The 18,933-nt window shown below is 50.8% G+C and overlaps 1 protein-coding gene across 4 annotated transcripts in view; it reads right to left on the reverse strand.

Annotated features, from left to right (window-relative positions):
- Nucleotides 1–18,933, reverse strand: part of TSPAN9 (tetraspanin 9) — a 192,299-nt gene that overhangs the window by 102,911 nt on the left and 70,455 nt on the right. The window contains exon 3 of one of the 4 annotated variants that reach the window (XM_045071684.1): nt 8,724–8,815. The exons of the other annotated variants lie outside the window; for them this stretch is intronic. The gene's annotated coding sequence lies outside the window, so the exon portion shown is untranslated. The remainder of the gene's footprint in view (nt 1–8,723; nt 8,816–18,933) is intronic. 4 annotated transcript variants of the gene reach the window in all.

The raw sequence follows: 18,933 nt of genomic DNA on the forward strand, positions 1-18,933 counted from the left end.
CACTCAACCTTGGAAACATGCCACAAAAACTGTTGAGTAAATGAGCAGTTTCATAAATCAGGGCTCTGTTTATACTTTTATTATGAAAAATAACCCATTAAGTAAAAACCTGTGTCGTAACATCAAATTTATTTTAGAAAGATGATGTGAACATACTGACTGACAAGGGTCCTTATTAAGAAACACGTGAAAGCCAAGGCTTCCTGGACAGGTGCCTGCTTTGAAGGCATCAACGACAATAAAAAAAAGAGAAACCCAATCGCAAGAAATAAAGAATCTGAGCCATATTAGATGTGTGACCATGACCCAAATGCATTAACTTGCTAATTGTTTCCATTTGCTTTAATCTATAGTGACTCCCAAGATCAGTGTTTTCCAAATGGTAGGTCATCACTCATTAGAGGGTTATGAAATCAGTTTAGTGTGTCAGGAAGAGTATTTTTAAAAATTAAACAGAAAATATCGGCATGTATCTCACATGGTAATTTCACGAAACGTTTTTCTTTTTTCAGATGTAGCATGTGCACACGGGCATGGACTGGGTCACAGTGTTTGAGAAATGTGGACTTGGATCTTTAGTACTGACATGTCCAGCCCAGGAGGGTCGCAGGACATGAGAACAGAGGCTTCCCAGGCATGACGTTTAGAACTGGCTACTTTCTGCAGGGGCCTCACCTGGTCAGGAAAGTTAACCCCGCTGAGGCAAACACACACGATTTGCCCTCGAGACAGAAATGTGCTCAAATATGCCAAAATGTCACATGTGCCATGAGAAGACACGGCAGGTCTTGGCATTGTAAAATGTGTCCCTGGGTCATCTGGCAGAACTCTGGCTAGAAATGTGAGTCCAGGCTACTTGCCTACCAAACTGGGAGAGTAGTGCCCACTTCTGAGGGACGTGAAATCTCAAATGGACAGCGTAATACGGACTCTTTATTCATGTATTCCTCTCTCGATCACTGAAACAAAGTTGGCTTAAAAAATGCATGAAGTTAGCTCAGCACAAAACTGTACCTTCCTACCCCCATTAAACTAGAGAAAACCAATTCCGAATTGAGCCAATATTTCATCCATTACAAATTCCGTTCAGCTGTCTTGCCTCATGTGTCGAAAGTGGACACCACCTCCCTCCGGCTCTCCAAAACAGAAGGAAAACATCACACTCTCCTGCATTTGAAGACTCTGTGCAAAGGACCATGGGCTCTATCTTGCTTCATTCGGGCAGAATGAGAAGAATGGACTCAAAATGCAAATGGAAGCCCTCCCAAGAGAGCTGTTAAGGACAGGGGCAGGTGACCAAAGCAGGTGCCAGCTACCACCCTGGGCGGGTTGAACCCGACCCCACCTGGAGTCTGAGCGGCCAAGTGCAGCACGGTCCCTTCCTTCCTAGATGACTTTGAGAGGTGCCTTCCTGTCTGTGGCATCCATGGTTCCAGGATGAGGCGAGATGGTGATGGTGGGGTTGCCACAAACAATCGGCCTGACCCCCGGGGCCCCACAGCCTATTTCCAGCCCCCAATAGTTCCTGTCTAATGCCAGCGTGGACTGAGGAATCTGGGGCATCCTGGGCCCAGCATTGTTCAAATCACACATTCCTTGCCATGAAAAGCTACCGAATAATTCTCATTCCTTCAGCCTCCCAGGAGAAACCACATCAGAGGGCAAGCAACCAGATCCCATGTGTGATGGGAACAAAGGGGGACAGCGGGAGCCGTGCTTGTATCTCTAGCACTGTCCCTCAGACCCTCTGCAGCGGATACAGACTTGTCCAGAAACCTCACCTACCTGCCCATTCCCATAGGCATAACCTGCTCTCCAACCTGTGCCCTTGGCCTGGACATGCTGCTTTCCGAGCATCAATGTTTCTACACTAGCCATCTCCCTTTTTGTGAAAACGGCAACTAAACTCTCAGGGAAAGGAAGACAACCGCCTGTGTTTATTGAAGGCCTGAGTTTCAGGCATTGGCGGAGCACTCAGGGTCCGAAACCTCTTGATCCCTATGGGGCAACAGGCACCCTGAAGACAGAAATGCAAACAGGGAAAAACAAGCACAACAAATATTACACTGATGTCATAGGGAGAGGAGAGGAAAAGGAGTGAAAGGTTAAAAAAAAGAGAGGGGGGGGGGGATAAAGGCAGAGAGAAAGAAGTCTGCAGTGGGGTGAGGCTGAAGCAGAGCCCAGACCACAACGCTAAATGGGGGCACCACCTCCCTGCTTCCCACAGCACCTGCCACCCCCGAAAGTCAAGCAAGCTGCAAGACGTACTTTGGGCCCATGTGCAGCTTCCGATCTGCAGGCAAGACCCTTCCCCAGGCAGACCTCAAAGGACTCCCCCAACACTCCCAGGAGGCACCCAGCCCACCCTTGCTGGTCACATCTCCAACCAGGACTGTGGGCACACTGTGAACGACTTCCAGGATGAGGGATTTCACAACTGTGCTTCCAAGATGTAAAAAACACAACAACAACAACTTGGGAATGCTAGAAGTCATGGAAATACAAAATAAAATGGCCAACCTATCATTGTTTACACTATCAGGTTATATATATGTGTAATTAAACAAAGCTACCCAGTGCGGGCAGGAGTATGGCCCATCTCCTTGGGATCTCCCTCTCCCCCTAGTGCCCCGCCCCTCCCTGTGACTGTCTCATTGACGTGGCCCTGGCTCCCCTTCCTCCCCAGGTCTCTCCTCAGAAGACAGCGCCACATCTTCCTAACGCTCAGTCCTGCCCATTTCATTCTGCTGCGGAAACACATCAATGGAGCCAGTTCTCATGGAACATCTGAAGAAAAGCTGTGGTAGGCCATCTGGAGAAGACTGGGCAGAACTCCGTGGGGTCTAAAAGATGCACAATTGTCCGCCAAGTGGCAGTTGGGGGATGGAGCGGCGAGGATGGACTGCTGTAGAGAGGGGATACCTGCTGCGAGTTTTCCTGGGATCTTCTCTAACACTGGCCTGATAACTTCCTCCCCGTCACTAGATCCCAGAATGGAGTGCAAGTCACTAAACGAAAAGAAAGGAAGTCTCCGTGGCAGTGAGGTTATGCAACTACTTGGTCTTTTTTTTAAGCTAAGTTTTTCACTGTGATTGGACCCAGAGACAAAGTAGTGTAATCAACCAAAGACATTGTGGGTCCTCTTACTAGCATGGGAGGCTCACAGGAGGGAGCAGGAGTATTACACGGACATCGCAACCCACAGGAATACCCAGGACTCAGGTACCAGTGCTGAGATGCCCATTATATGCCGTGCCAGCTGCTTGTGCCTTTGCACATTCTGTTCCCTGCGTGGAGCATACTCCCCTCTCGACGCCACATTGTTTTCTCTGTGACACTCTTCCCTCCCTTCCCCAGGCAAAACTGGACATGTTCTTCAGTGTTCCCTGAAGCTCCCATATTAAGGCTCTTGCCCTGCACACTGCTCTGTGAGTCTCAATGCTGAGAATGTGGAGTGTGGAGACGGGTGGGGGTGGGGGAGACCATGAGGTGCTTCTCGTTTATCTTTGAATCACAGAGCCTACACAGTGCCTGCCTCCTAAGAGGTGAATGTGGACAAATGGGCAATGATCAGATGCATGCCAGGCAGAGAATACCCCTAGAGGTGAAGGGAGACAGATGCCAGGCACATGGCTCTTGGGGCTCTCTGAGGACCAGAGCGGGGAGTGAGTGTTCCGGTGAGGGGAGGACCAGGCGCAGGACTGAGCAGAGCCCGGGGAGCCAGCATGGGTCTCTTTAATATTCAGCATGTAGATTCCCAGAAATCAATGCTCATTTTAAAACATGGCTGCAGGGACGCATGGGTGGCTCAGTTGGTTAAAACACGGCTGCCCAGAGCAATCCTCCCTGCTTGCTTCCAGGGTCGGTGTTAAGTATCTTTCTATTTATAAACACCTTTGCCTGCAGTGGTACAGTGCTGGTCTCACACCCAGCCTCAGAGCTGGGGCACAGAAGGACAGAAGGAGAAACTGAGGACTACAATCACCGGAAAAGCCAGAGAGACTCCGCCCGCTACCCAGGGGCCTTCATACTGGAGGGCCCGCTGACCAGCCGAAAGGGGCTGCTCCCCCTCCTGGCTTTCATGAACACAGTCAGACAGGCTGGGCCGCTCCAAGCCAGTCTACAAAGCACTAAGGGAAATTAGCCCAGAGGGACAGGAAGCTCGAGCAGCCTGGCTTTCCAAGACCAGGCCTCTGACCTTCCCAGCATCCACCAGCGCCCTATCTCGTACCTGCTCCAAGGCGGTCACTCTGCAGTTCACGGGGCCACCACTGCCTAGGTGCTGTCCTTCCCGCTCCTGCTCGGGCTCGCTGTCTCCCCACCTCCCTCCAGGAGCCTGGATGTCCCGATACTTTTACCATCAAGGCGCTCAAGGCCCGGGGAGATGGCTTCCCTCGCGCCACACTCTTGGGCTCCTCCCAGCCAGTTTGGGTTTCAGTCCTGGGAGACCATCCTGCTGCCCAGTCTCACGCCTCGGCCAGATGCTGCCCCAACTCCAGCACATCACACACGACACCCTTCACTGAGTAGGGCTCATGTCTGCAGAACACATGAGAAGTCAGAGGCTCGTCCCAACATATCACATCATGCAGGGTGCCACGCTGGTGGGGAGAGCCTTGTGAGTGCTCCTGGCCGCCTCTTCTGAAAGCAAGGAAGGAAAGATGAGAGGCCAAGAGCCAGGCAGCGCTCTTACACCACCAAATCAGGAGGCTCCTGAGGCCCCGGCCCCATCATTTAACACCACTGCTGAACCACCAGGTGCTGGGCCCGGAACTAGACACCCCAAGGAGGGCCCAGGCATGGCAGGACACACACACTGGTGGAGACAAACACACAGGCCTCTCTCCATCACCTAACGCCCAGAATCAGGGCACGTCAGAACTGGAAGGCGGCCTAGAAGTCATTCAGGTGCAAACACTCAAGAAAAAATGAGCTTGCAGAGGAAAGAATGGACTCAGCTATGGTCATCTAGTGAGGCAGGAACGGAACAGATAGGAGAACCTGCGCTTCTCGACTCTGCGGTCAGTGTCTTTTCCACTATATTCATTCCACAAACACTGACAGAAGGGGTCAGTTTAATACATAGTCAGTCCCTGTTCTCCAGAAGCTTAGATTTTAAGAGGAGACAGAGAGAGAGAGATGGAGGGAAAGATATATGAAACCAACAAAAACCTGAAGATAAAACAAACTCATTAAACAACATAAGAATGTGACAAGTGGTAGAACACCAATGGGGTACAGCCACGGAGGGGACTACTTCCACTGGGGAGTGGGGGCACAAGCTGGGTCCACTGGGTGAGCAGGAGTCTGCCAGATAGAGAGAGGAGGAGGGGGTCCCCATCCCGGGGAGAGCCACTGGTGCAGATGTGCCCCCGAGACTGGGAGCACTCAGCAAATCGAGAAGTGTCAGCCCTGTGGTGCAGGTGTGTGCTGCTCGTGAGGGCTACAGAGGCAGGGCTGAGCCCCTTGCAAAGGCCCTGGAAGGCCACGCAGAGTATGGGCCTTCCCCCCAGACCTGAGGCCACCCGTGAAGCTCATTCACCCAAGACAAGGGAACATCCCACAGCTACCAGGCACAGTCAGCCGGTCCATGGGCATGGCCACTCGGCTATGCAGCAGAAGGTGGCGCCTGGAGGGGTGCTACAGAGCGAGCTATTAGGACATTCAGGGGAAACACTGGGAGCACTGAAACTGGGAAAGTGGGATCCGGAGGCAGAGCAGAAGTGGAGACACACAGAAGTTGGACATGGGGTCCAAGAGCAAAAGCGGAGAATGCCGCCTACCTGTCTGCAAGGGGAGGGCCGGGATGGGTGGTAAGGTCCTTCCCTGAGACCACCCTCTTGATTTAATAGACTCGCCTGCCTCATGCACTTAGTTACTTTGTGTGCCTACGTGCTTTCCACAGCTCTGAATTCCCCACAGGCTCAATCAATACTTGCAGGTTGACATTGATTACAATGCAAACACGATGCCCAAGCTGAAGAGAGCCTTACCAAGTGGCAGTGCTGACAGCTGGAGTACAGGAGTGGGTTGCTCAGACGAGCCCCTCCCCCACCTAACCTGTCACCCATCTCACCCTCTCCATTTGGACAAACTGGCTTGAAGCCAGTGGCTCCAAGCAGGCATGGGCACCAGGATCCTCCATCCCCACCACCGCCCAGGGAAGGGGAAGGTTCTATGCACAACACTGAAGAGGAGATTCCCATGGTGCTGATCCTTACCCCACCGTGGGACTCAAGAGAGCTGCTTCTGAATTCCCTGGGTGACTCAGATGCTCACTCCAGATACCAACCAATTACAAAATTCTCTCCTTTTAGAGATAAACAGGTTTGCCAAGCTACACAGCAGTCCAGCACCTGAATCAGAGAATGGCCACTGACGGGAGACCTGGCCCAGTCCACACTGACTCCCCTGGGCCACCCTGGCCACAGAGCCGCACCCGCACCCAGGGACCAACCTGCCTCCCTCCCCCCACCGCAGAGTGTACAGCACGGAGAGCAGAGGCCCGGGCTGTGGGCGGGGTTGCTGTGATGGATGTGTCCTACTCGGCCAGCTGCTGCCAGAGGGCCAGGGAGGAAGAGGAGAAATGAAAAGCCTGGGAGATATTTTCCCTGTGATTTGTGCCGCTTGAGATGCCCTGTAGCAATATTTATCCTCCGGCTCTGTCCCACTTTCGTTTATTATCCAGCTTAGCCTGAGTTATCATGAGCAGGACGGGACCCATAAACCAGCTACCTGACACCATCGGGACCGTGCAGCGTATTTTAAAATCTCAAGGAGCAACTTCGATCCTCTAGGAAATTTAAAGAAAGAGGTGCACTCCTGATGCCCTGGGGACCATGGCCATTCTCGAAGCAGATGCAAGGAGCACCTATCACCGGCTGCCGCACTCCCAGAGATGTACCCCAGAGACTGCATCACCCACGCCCTTCCACATCCTACCTACGAGTACAAACCATGATTTGGTCACTAACCCCTTGTTCGGGACTATACAACACAAATTCCAGAGGCCTAGATCATTTCTAGGGTGGAATTTTTTTTTAAGATTTTATTTATTTATTTGACAGAGATCACAAGCAGGCAGAGAGGCAGGCAGAGAGAGAGGAGGAAGCAGGCTCCTCACACAGCAGAGAGCCCGACACGGGGCTCGATCCCAGGACCCTGAGATCATGACCTGAGCCAAAGGCAGAGGCTTTAACCCACTGAACCACCCAGGTGCCCTCTTTAATCACTGGCCAATGGTGTTTCATTAAAACACTTGCCGGTCATGAATAATGAATTTACTGTGCACCTTCTATTACATCTTAAGTCGGTGCTGGGCAAAGGGGGTTAGAAGCATAAAACCAGGCTCTCAGTCTTATCTGCCCGACCTGCTCATAGGATACCCAGGGCTGAATAACTAACAACGCAGATAGGAGTCTGGTGGGGAAGGGAGGAATGGGAGGGGCCATGGGGTGGTCCAGGGCTGAGGGAGCCACAGGGTTGGGCTGGCATCAAGAAAAACTTGACAAGAGCATAGCTAGCACTTCCCAGACTGATAACAAACCATTTCTAAGGATCACAGATTAGCTGTGTGATCTAGTTACTGGCTTTATGGCAGTATATAAAACCAGAAGAAAAAAAACAAGTCTCTTCTTATGGCTCACATTCTGATTTGAGGACAAGGGGGTGACAATAAAGAAAGAAAATTAAGAAAGAAGTAATACATGTCTGATGTGCTATGTAGAAAATAAAGATGGATGGGGAGACCAGGAATATAGGGCATGGGGGAAGGGCGGCTATTTTAAGCAGGGTGGCCAAGGAAGGTCTCAGCGGTACACCAGAGGAGACGAGGGGGAAGCTATTAGAATAATCCAAGCAAGAGAGGACGGGCCATGGCTTGGACCAAGGCTGTGGCCGTGGAAGTAGGAGAAACAGATCCTGCTTATTCTATAAAGGACACAGGGCTGGGGGTGGGGTGGGGAAGCAGGGAGTGAAAGCGTACTTTTAGATACATTAAGATGTCTGTTAGCCATCCAAGTGGAGATGCAATCCCATGATTTGATGACTCAAAGAACTTTAGAAACAGAACAGACTCGAGAGAGTCTGACTCGGCATCCTTGCCCAACAGGTGATGATGGGAGGGTGACCAGGAAGCCTCACTTGCAAGCTCTCCCAGTAGGTGCCACTACCAGGCGGTCCTTTCTCCTCTACTCTGGGGTCCATGTCATCACCCCCAACACTCCTGCTTGGCTCGTTGGGAGGCCTGGCCAGTGGGTCTGCCTCATTTGGCAGGTGATGCGCGCTGAGGCTGGGAGGAGCCAGATGGCCTACCCAGGACCTCTCCCCCCGGCCGGCAGATCCCCACTCCATGAGCTCTCTTCTCCTCTACACAGGCCCACAGATTCAGTCTTGCTTCCCGGAGTGCCATGTTTATGCCAAGGAGGGAAGCATCTCTGCTTACAAATTTGAGGTTTTCCCCCAAAATGGACATTAAATACAAACTCCGTGCTACCTCATTTATGGATGCAAACTGGACACGGTTAGGAATGACACAAGAATACAGTTTGCTGGTACGAAACTGGACAAACTGTAAGGTCTGCCTCCACAGAAAGGAAGGAAAACCCTAAGCCCTGGCATGGACCAAATGAGGATGTACCAGAAGGCTCTAGAATGTTCCTGCAAACACCGTCACTGAGATGGATGGGAGGGAAATTCAGATTTAAGTCACATTTATTGAGCACCTGCAATTTCCAGGCTGTTCTTCTGCTTCACTCAATCCTCACAGCAGCCCTGGGAGACAGGTACTATGATTCCCAGATGAAGGACAAGGACCCTGGAGAAGTAAAGGGACTTACTCAAGGTCACAGAAGTTAGAAAATGGGGGCACCTGGGTGGCTCAGTGGGTTAAGCCTCCGCCTTTGGCTCAGGTCATGATCTCAGGGTCCTGAGATCGAGCCCCACATCGGGCTCTCTGCTCAGCAAGAAGCCTGCTTCCCTCTCTCTCTCTGCTTCCCTCTCTGCCTACTTGTGATCTCTGTCTGTCAAATAAATAAATAAAATCTTAAAAAAAAAAAAAAGAAGAAGTTAGAAAATGACAGAGGATATTCAGGACACCTTGCCCCTTCTCCAAGACATCCTGAGCCCTCAGTCAGAGCCCTTCTGTTGCCACACTGCCTCCTAGAAATGAGGAAAGGACCCCACAACTGGGCTGAAGGGGATGTAGTCCAAGTCAGGGCATGGAGCACATCTCAAGGCTCCCCAGAATCCTTCATCTCCACCCCTCTCCAGGACGGGCACCTTCCTAGACCCAATTACTTCTGGCCTCAAGGAAATCACTTGCCCACCAGGCTGCCTGATATATTCTTCTTTTTCCTTCAAATATCATTCAAAACTGCCTCCTCTATCAGGCCCTCCAAACTAATGCCATGCCTCTTCCTTCTCCAGTGAGCTAAGAGAGCTAGATGAACCTCACAAATGTCAGGCTCTGTATGCATGACCTTGACCCCTGCATCTACAGCTGTAATCACTCACAACCCTACAGACACCGCTGGCTCTCAGTGTTTACGGTATTTATTATTAATAGTGCTCTCATATTACTTTTAAGCAGCACTTTTCACTTTCCCCGGACTCTCACTGTGAACTTGCATGGTCCTTATCGCTGTTCTGGGCAGGCGGGAGGGCAGGGCACCTGCAGGGACACCGCAGCCACCTGACATATGAGGAAACTGAGAACGGGGATAGGGACTTCTCCCAGGACACCAAACTCAGTCATGTCTGCACCAGGAATCAGAGCTTCTCATTTCTAAGCCAAAGGTCTTCCCAGTAGGACGCAGGAACACTCCAGCCCCACTTCCTAGAGTCAAGTCTCCTCCCATGGGTCCTCTCCATGAGGGCCAGGGTCCATCCTAACTTCCCCTGGCCTACAGCCAAGCTGTCGCTCACCCTGAGCATCCCGAACCACCTGACACACTGTGAGCACCTTCTGCTCGCCAAAAGGAAGGACAGAGCCCCGTCGAGCAAAGGCACCCTGTGAGTGGAGGGCCTTCGCCCCTCGCTGACATCCCTGTCCAGAAGCTGGAATGGTCATCATGGGAAAATGGAGCCAGTTTTCTCCTCTCAACAACATCCGTAGAGAGTCCCATCCAGGCCAACTGCTGCCTGCCAGGGGCTCTGGAAGGAGGAGAGAGATGACAAGCAGATAAGCATGCACACACTTCGTGTTCCCAGCTCCATTTAATGCCACATGAGATCACCACCTTATGTTTCTCTGCTACCTGGCTCCTGAGTCATGGCCAAACCTGAGCTCATCCCTCCACACGCCAGTGCCGGCCAGGAAAGGAGGCGGGCCAGGCAACAGACCTCTTCCCACCTTGCATTCACTCATTTGCTCCACAAGGGTCTTGCTGACGGAGACACACAGGGAAGTGGGGGATGGGGGAGCTGTCTTGGCTTCCTGGACAGGCAGGACCTGACCCGGGAAGAGAGTCTAGATGCTTCAGATCCTCTGCCCCCAGACCCTATTCTTCCCCATCCCTGTAACCCCTCTTGAGACACCTGCAGGTAGAGACTGGAGGTAGCCCTCCACTAGTAGAGGCAGGGGGATGGGCGGGAGGAGGAAAAGACAGAGTAAGCGAATTGTCACCTCTTTGGCTCCTCCCCTCCAGGCCTTCATACGCTCTGGTACCCCACCCCCAGATTCATTACTGGGGTCCCGGTTTTCTGCTCCGCGTGCTAGATGCTGGGGAACTTCAGGCCAAGCCCGGGGTTTGTTCTTCCAGCCCCTGAAGCATCCGGCGCTTGCAGACTGGGAAAGCACACAAACGGGCTCTTGGCTTTAAATTGAAGGAGGCATAAAGAAAGAAAAAGGCCAGAGGGGAAGATTTTATGAAGACTTTATCAACTAAATAGGTTTGAAGCATCTGGGAGGAGTTGGTGCAGCACAGAGAGAGGAGATTTCTTAATGATAAAGACTGAATGGCTCTTTGTCAAGGAGGCTTTGCAGAGGACTGAGCTAAAATGGGGCTGCGGGTTCTCCCAAGTCCGGGCCCCTGTAATGTTTTCTGATGCATTATGTGTGACATGACAGCAGCCCCTTCACCCTGGACCCTGGGGTTCCCTAAGACCAAACCAAGGAATCACCCCAGGCTGTGCCTTCATCTACAAAGGCCTATAATCCCTGCTGACTTCACTCTCTCCAAAAGCACATGCCTAAAACCCGACACACCAGAAGCAGGCCCAGAGCTCCCAAAGGAGCCAGCGGTATGATTCTCAGGGGATGGTGAGTACAAGCAAGCACACTGCCCCAGACAGGGACTCTGCAGGCCCAGAAGAGGTTCCCCCCACCCCCCACCTGGGTGATGCCAGTCGAGGCCCCTGGAGGAAGTGCAGTTGGCCTTGGTCCTTGCATTGAATTGCAGCTTCATCTGTCCCCAGCAGCTCGCAGTCCATCCATTGCAAGCTTGCAGAGGACACCCAAGGTGGCCACGCTCATGGCAGGCACTCAGGCAGCAGCTCCCCGGACTTGGAGCCACATTGGAAGGGCCTGTGCGTGCCCCAAATCCAGCCCACCATGGGCTCTACGCCCCCAGAGCCACACCAGCCTGTCTCCATTGTGCCCTCCAGCTGCACCTCAGGCTGATATGCACGATCACTGAGCCCTATGTGCCTGGCACTATCCCAGCCACCAAAGGGGAAGGCGGGTGCAGAAGCACATGACACAACCCCCACCTCAAGGCTTATGGTCTTCATACTCTAGGCTGACCCAAGTTAGACTGCCCTAGCTCTATCCTACTCTAGGCTGACCCAAGCTAGACTGCTCTACTCTATCCTACTCTAGGCTGACTCAAGCTAGACTGCTCTAGCTCTTCCTACTGTAGGCTGACCCAAGCTAGACTGCTCTAGTTCTTCCTACTCTAGGCTGACCCAAGCTAGACTGCTCTAGCTCTTCCTACTCTAGGCTGACTCAAGCTAGACTCCTCTAGCTTTACCCTACTCTAGGCTGACCCAAGCTAGACTGTTCTAGCTCTATCCTACTCTAGGCTGACCCAAGCTAGACTACTCTAGCTCTATCCTACTCTAGACTGACCCAAACTAGGCTGCAGGGATACATTGACTTATTGCCCCCAGAACATGTCTTTGTGGCTCCGCGTGCTCACTGACTCACCTTCAGTAACATCCTGATGGAAGAGCTGAAGTTCCAGTGGGGCTCCAAGTCCCATTCCTACTGCTCAACCCCACTGATCATCAGCAAAGTCAAATAAAAGCCATGCTCAGATACTAACTACCACATGTCTACCAGAAGGGCTGAAACAAAAATGAGAGAGAATCCCAAGTCCTTGGGATAAATACAGGCCATCCGGAACTCTCATCCATGGCTGCTGGGACTCCAGACTGAGACACAGCCACTTTGGAAAAGAGGAACTACGTACGCAAGTGCACTATTCCCACATTCCATGTCCACCCTTTACTGTCGACATAGAAAACTGAGTTTCAATGGGAAATGTATACCAGCCATACAGCACAGAAGTATGATTAAAAATAACCAAAGTCTAGAAGCTGCCAAAATGTCCACCAGCAGTAAAACAGCTACATCAATGATGGCCTATTCAGTCCACGGCTGAATACTATGCAACAATGCAAATGATCCGCAACACGGGTGAATCTCAAGACAGTAGAAAAAAAAAAATGTTGAGGAAAAGAAACCTGACACAGAAGAGCATACACTGTATGATTCCACTGATGTGCAGCTCAGAAACAAAGCTATGTTATTCAATATCAGGATGGTGGCTACCCTTGCCCGGGAATAGTGATGAGAAGGGAGCAGGAGGGTGATTTCTGGGTGCTGGTAACGCTTTGTTTCGAAATCTGTGTACTGGTGCGATCGACACATGCACTTCGTAAGAGTTCAACAGACGCTACGTTTCTACGTATGTCACCCCTCAACCAAAGGCTGGAGGTTTCATCTCTGTCCCTTTTATTCACCCTGCAGCCCTTTCACGCGAAGGGACAAAGCTGTTTCCGTAAAAGGAACCACTGGTCACCTGTGGGCGTGTGTGTCATTTTTTTCATCTCCAAAATGAAAAATATGCGATAATCTCTAAGGAACCTTCCAGCTCTAGATAGTCTGATGCTTTGATCCTATTCTTAGTAAAACCTCATTAATCAGTAATAAGAAATCTTTTCCAAATTAGTGAAAAATAAAAATATATGGAACATTTGCCTAAAGAAGGCAGTATGACAGCTTTCAAGAACCAAGCGCGTGACAAATTAAAATATAAATGTCCACTAAGTGGAAGTTAATGAAAAAAATTATACATTAGGTTGACACCACTTAATACTGCTTGAATATTATTCACATCCTGGGTCTTGTCCATGTTAAATTCTTATTTCGACCATTTTAATCAAGAGGAGTCATGAATGCCACGTTACCGCAGCTGCTCTATTACAAGTAACCAAATTAGAGCATTCTGATGGTAACACAGACCCAGACGTCCGTAACCCCCATGCCCTAGTCACTGCCTTTCCCAGCCCTGTTCGCTGGAGCTTCTGCCCCACATCTGGGAAAAGCTGCCCCGGGTCGGAGCCCTGTGCTGATCCCACTCCTGGAGGGCTGTCCTCCGCAAGCCGCTGCCCTCCAACACGGCCGACACACAGATTACTTGGGAGACTGAAGACACCCCTGGGAGCCTGGCAACACCAATGATGGCAGCGGGACGGGAATTCTAGGCGCCGTCATAAATAAAACCTCTGCTCGGTGGCTAATCTCTCGGGCGCCTCACAAATACACAAACAGATAGACTAAGGCTCCCTTGCAGCATTGAGGGCTTACAGAAACGGGAGGCGCCTCCCTCCTGAACAGCCTGCACAATCACCGCCCGGCCAGCAATTCTCTCCGGGCTCAGTAGCTCCTTCTATACAATGGGAAGAAATGCTCCATGACCCTCACACTGCTTTGACTGGATGGCAAAGAAACAGGTTCATGACCCTCTAAATATTTCTGGACTCGCCCACCAAATAAGAAAGTACGGGGAATAATGGCTCAAGAGAGGCCCAAAATAATGGCTCTTTCGAGAGGCCCAAAAGAAAGGCATCTCATCCAAGTTTATAGAAAAGTGGGTGAGAGAACCTGATTCCCAGCTAACCCCCCACTGACAGCTCTCCTTCCCCCGCAACCAACAGAAGGTGGGTGATGGGATTAGCGGGATGTACTTGACTTGGGAGACTTAACTCACAGGGTCCAGCTTCTTTGCTAAAGATCTAAATGCACCCAGGACATGGCCTGAAGACCTTCATTTCATCAGGGAAAAAAAAAGGGGGCAGCTGAGCTAGGCCTCCCTTCCCCCAGCCCCAGGGCTATGAGCACACTTCCCCTCCTCCAGGCTGCACCACCTGTCTCTGGACCAAATACAGATCACAGAGAGGCATTTCCTGAGCTCTGCAAGCCTGCTGACCCTGGAGGTTAATCCTACCCTCTGTGGCCAGGCTACGCGATGAGGAGCCTCTCCCTCCCAGCCAGGGAACCATAGAATCCTGGGATTTCAGAGCTGTGAGGGACCTGAGAAACCATAAAGTTCAAGGCTCCAAAACGTCCAGGGATTATCTTAGTTTCCCAGAGCAAGATGAAGAGGACGGGGTTCAAAGCTAGGTCTTCTGACGCTCAGTCTAATGCTCTTTTTACTAAACCCGAGGTAAAGGCTATTTGACATCCAAATGCCACTTTGGCCCTTTGCTGGTGGTGGCGTGGCATGCCATGCTGAAAAGGATTTAGTCGGATGCAGAAGAAAGACTGCTGTGATCAATTAGCAACCTCCACCTTGAGCCAAGGAAGAGGTTTCCCATTAAGAATTTGCCAGCCTGCCGCCACGCCACACTGACTCCCAGGGCAGACGCTCCGCATCTCCTTTTCCAGAAACTCTGAGGGTCGTTCTGCAGGATGGAATAGGCGCAAGGGCCAGGAAGAGTGACTGTCCCCTATGAGGAGGACAAGAAACGGAGTCAAAGAGTGAAGGAGACCAGACTGAGTTGGGAGCCACACCCAGAAAACTCTACTTTTGTCTCAAATCAACCATTTTCACTGAGTCCCCGCCATTCATTTTCTGGATGAACATGCCTCAGGTGCCCACTATGTGCGAGGCATGAGGTGTGGCCTCCTCACCCCATGGGGACACCTGCCTTCCCTCCCTGCTACTGACTTCAGGAACAAGTCACCTTCCTTTCTGCCCCACAGACCCTGTGTCTGAAAACAGAGGTCTGAAGAGCTCTCAGGATGCTTGGGAGAGTCATAAGTGAAAATCTATAGGAAAGTGTGCTAAGAAACAGAAAGCCCCTTCTGTTGAAGGGACAGAGGGTCACCATCACTTCCTCCATCCCCTTGTCGGTCGTTAGGGACTCGGCAGCCACCAAGCCCGAGCCTCCCTGCCCATCTTTCCCAGAGGCCCCTCCGTAGCTCGACATTCTTCCAGTCGGGAACTCCGGTGGGGAGGGGGCTCGGCAAAGAGGGGAGGCTGGGGAAGAGCTGCCTGATAGCATGGAAGGAAAAATCCAGCCACTATGGCAACCATAGCAGGCGAGTCTCTAATATCCACAGGCCTCAACTCACACCAGAGCTTTTCTGTATCCTCCAGGGCAGAGAAAGGGATTACCACTGATGTGTTATCTGCTCCAATTCTTCCTGCCTGGAGTGGAGTATAATACCTCCATAATGCAGACCTGCCACTGATGCTCCCTACACAGAGATATGCAAATTATACACAATGGCCAGGGAAGGCCACACGCTGACATCTGTCCTTTGCAGATGCTTCCTACTCCAGGATGTGAAACCCAGGAAAATCCTCTGGGTAACAGAAAGCTGTAGGCACAACACACTGCTGGGTGGCAGAGACCCAGCACCAATGAGCCAGAGCTCCTAGGCTCTGTAACCGACCAGACCCTGCTGAGCAACGAACGTCTGAAAGACGCCATGCGAGGTGTGGTGGCGCGCCAGGGAGAAGGAACACGATAAAATACAAAACGAGAAGGCCCAGTCCCAGCCTCGTGGACTGAGTTTCAATTCTGGGGTTAAGACTTATGAAAATCTTAACACAGCCCAGAGTGTGGTAAAGGGAAAGTGGCAAAGCAGAGGTTGGAAGAGAATAAAGAGAAGAGATCGTCATACTCAATTACAGGGGTGAGGAGCAGTAGCTCGGTTTCATAGAAACGACACATAAGCTGGACCTGGAACAGCTGATGGGCTCCGTAAGTCAGCCAGAGGGCCGCTGGGGAATAAGGAGAAAGGAACAGACTGAGCACACAGGAGAAAAGCATTCTTCCATCCATCCATCCATTTACTCAACAACTCTTTATGGTGCCAGGCAGTTGTCCCATTTGGAACAGACAGAACGAACAAGCATGGAGGTCTGTGCTGACGGGAGCCAGGGACCCTGGAAGAGGATGGGAATGAGCCGGGAGACGAGAGCTGGGCCCAACTGGAGAGATTGGCCAATGACTAGCAAGGGTCCCCATTCCCATCCTGCCAAGAGAAAGCCTGTGCCCTCTGCGTCCCCCATTGCCTTCCCATGGGCACTCTACCCAGCAGGCTGCCTGGTTCTCAGTCCCTGCTTCAGCTTCCATGGTGAGGAATACGGTGCTCTGAGGCCTGGGAAAGCAGGGGGACAGACACCCTAGAGCTGATCAAACCATAACCTGCCTTACTAACTCCCCTTAAATCTACCCAGGGGACCTATCTGCTCTGCTGAAAAAGTGCTGAGGGGAAAGAAAATGGTCCTCCTCTGGCCTGTAAAGCAGAGTCAGATTAAAGGATCCAAAAAGCTGAAAATGTCCTCTTTCTCTTTTCCCCCCAGACATCCATCACCTTGGGTCTCAGTTGTCAAGCTCAGTTCCTCCCAGCCTGATCAAAGCCTGCAAGATGCTGGGACTCCAGACACCTCTCTAGTGGCTAACTTCTCCGCTCCTGTTTCCAGTGGGTTCACGAGTCAGGGACACTCTTGCTATGATGGGAACCCACATCCTCTTGCTCTGACCTTCACCATCATCAGAACCAATTATTAAGCAAGCAAATGCAAACAACACCTTTCCCTAGGAGGAGCAAGGTAAGCAAACATAGAATTCTAAATTCTCAACACAAAGGACTGCCAAGCAGAGCCTGCTGAGCTAGCTGCGTGTTGGTGCTGCTGCCAGAGGAAAGGGAAGAGCAGCCAAGAGCATCTCCCCAAACCAGGGCCCAGGCTAGTCATGCCCCACACTTTCCCCTCAGGCAGCAGGCTGATCCAAGTGACGCTTAAGGTCCTACCCATTTCAGGAGCTAGTGCCAGACAGCCCTATACCCACAGGCAAAGAAATGAAGTTGGACCCCTACCTCACACCATACACAAAAATTAACTCAAAAGGGACCAGGGACTTACTGTAAGAACTAAAACTATAAAACTCTTAGAAGAAAGCATAGGAGTAAATCTTTGTGCTGTTGGCTTCAGCAAAGATTTCTTGGGACACCAAAAGCCAAAGCAACAGGAGGAAAATTAAATAATTTGGACTTGACCCAAATCGAAAACTTTCACACTGCAAATGACACCACCAAGAAAATGAAAAGACAACCCAGAGAACATGAAGGAGTATTTGCAGATCACATATCTGATATGAGGCTTCTATCCAGAATCTATAAAGAACTCTCATAACTCAATAATTAAAAGACAAATAACTCAATTTCCAAACAGGCAAAGTACATCAATAGATATTTCTCCAAGGAAGATACACAAATAGCAACCAAGTACATGAACAGATGCTCAAAATTACTCATCACCAGAGAAATGCAGATCAAAGCCATAATGAGACACCATCTCCCACCCACTGGGATTGCAACAACAACACAGACAATAGTAAGTGTTGGCAAGGGTGTGGAGAAATTATGATCCTGTACAGATTGCTGGTAGGGGGAGCAGCCACTTTGGAAAACAGTTTGGTAGTGCCTCAAAACATTAAATATAGAGTTACCGTATGACCCAGCACTTCCTCTCCCGGGTACGGAACCAAGAAAAATCATAGCAGGTCCACACAGAAATTTGCACACAGATGCTCTTATAGCACCAGTCATATCAGCCAAAACCCTGGAAGACCCTAACACCCATCAAGGGACAAACAGGTAAGCAAAAGATGGCAGGCACATCCCTAAACAAGTTATTATTCAGTCATACAAAGGAACGAAACACTTGTACAGTCTACAACATGGATAACCCTTGAAAGCACTGTGCTAAATATGAGAAGGCAGTCACCCAAGACCCCACATGGTATGACTCCACTTATAAGAGATTTCCAGAATGGACTAGTCCATGGAGGCACAACATGGGTTAGCAGTAGCCCAGAGCTGACCTGGGGAGAAATGAGGAGTGACTGCTAATGGGTAGGGGGTTGAATATGCGGGTCATAAGGTGTTGAAAAAGTAGATGTGATGATGGTTATACCACCCTGTGAACATGAAAGGGGTGTGCTCATTTGCTCGGGCTACACAACAAAGTGCCACAGCCTGGGTGGCTTAAACACAGAAATTGATTTTCTCCTTATGCTGGAAGCTAGAAGTTCCAAATAAGGTGTCTGCAGGTTTGCTTTCTCCTGAGGACTCTCTTCTGGGCTTGTAAATGGTCCAGTATCTTCTTCCCGTGTCTTTGCATGGTCCTTCCTCTGTGCATGTCTATGTCTTAATGTCCTCTTCTTAAAGCACATCCGTCCTGTTGGATTAGGGCCCACCCCAATGACCTCATTCCACCCTAATGACCTATTTCAAGATCCTATTTCCAAATACAGTCCCATTTTCAGGAATGAGGGGTTAGGACTTCAACATAGGACACATAACCATTTTTAAAACCCCATCCACAAATCCTAGAGATTGGCTGGGCGCCCCCCTTTGTCTTCCACATGTGGAACTGAGTCCCAGAGATGGGGGCGACTTGCTCCAGATCACAG

Source organism: Mustela putorius, unplaced genomic scaffold (genome assembly GCF_011764305.1).
Source record: "Mustela putorius furo isolate JIRA1106 unplaced genomic scaffold, ASM1176430v1.1 tig00003988_pilon_pilon_pilon, whole genome shotgun sequence".
NCBI classification, from domain to species: Eukaryota; Metazoa; Chordata; class Mammalia; order Carnivora; family Mustelidae; genus Mustela; species Mustela putorius.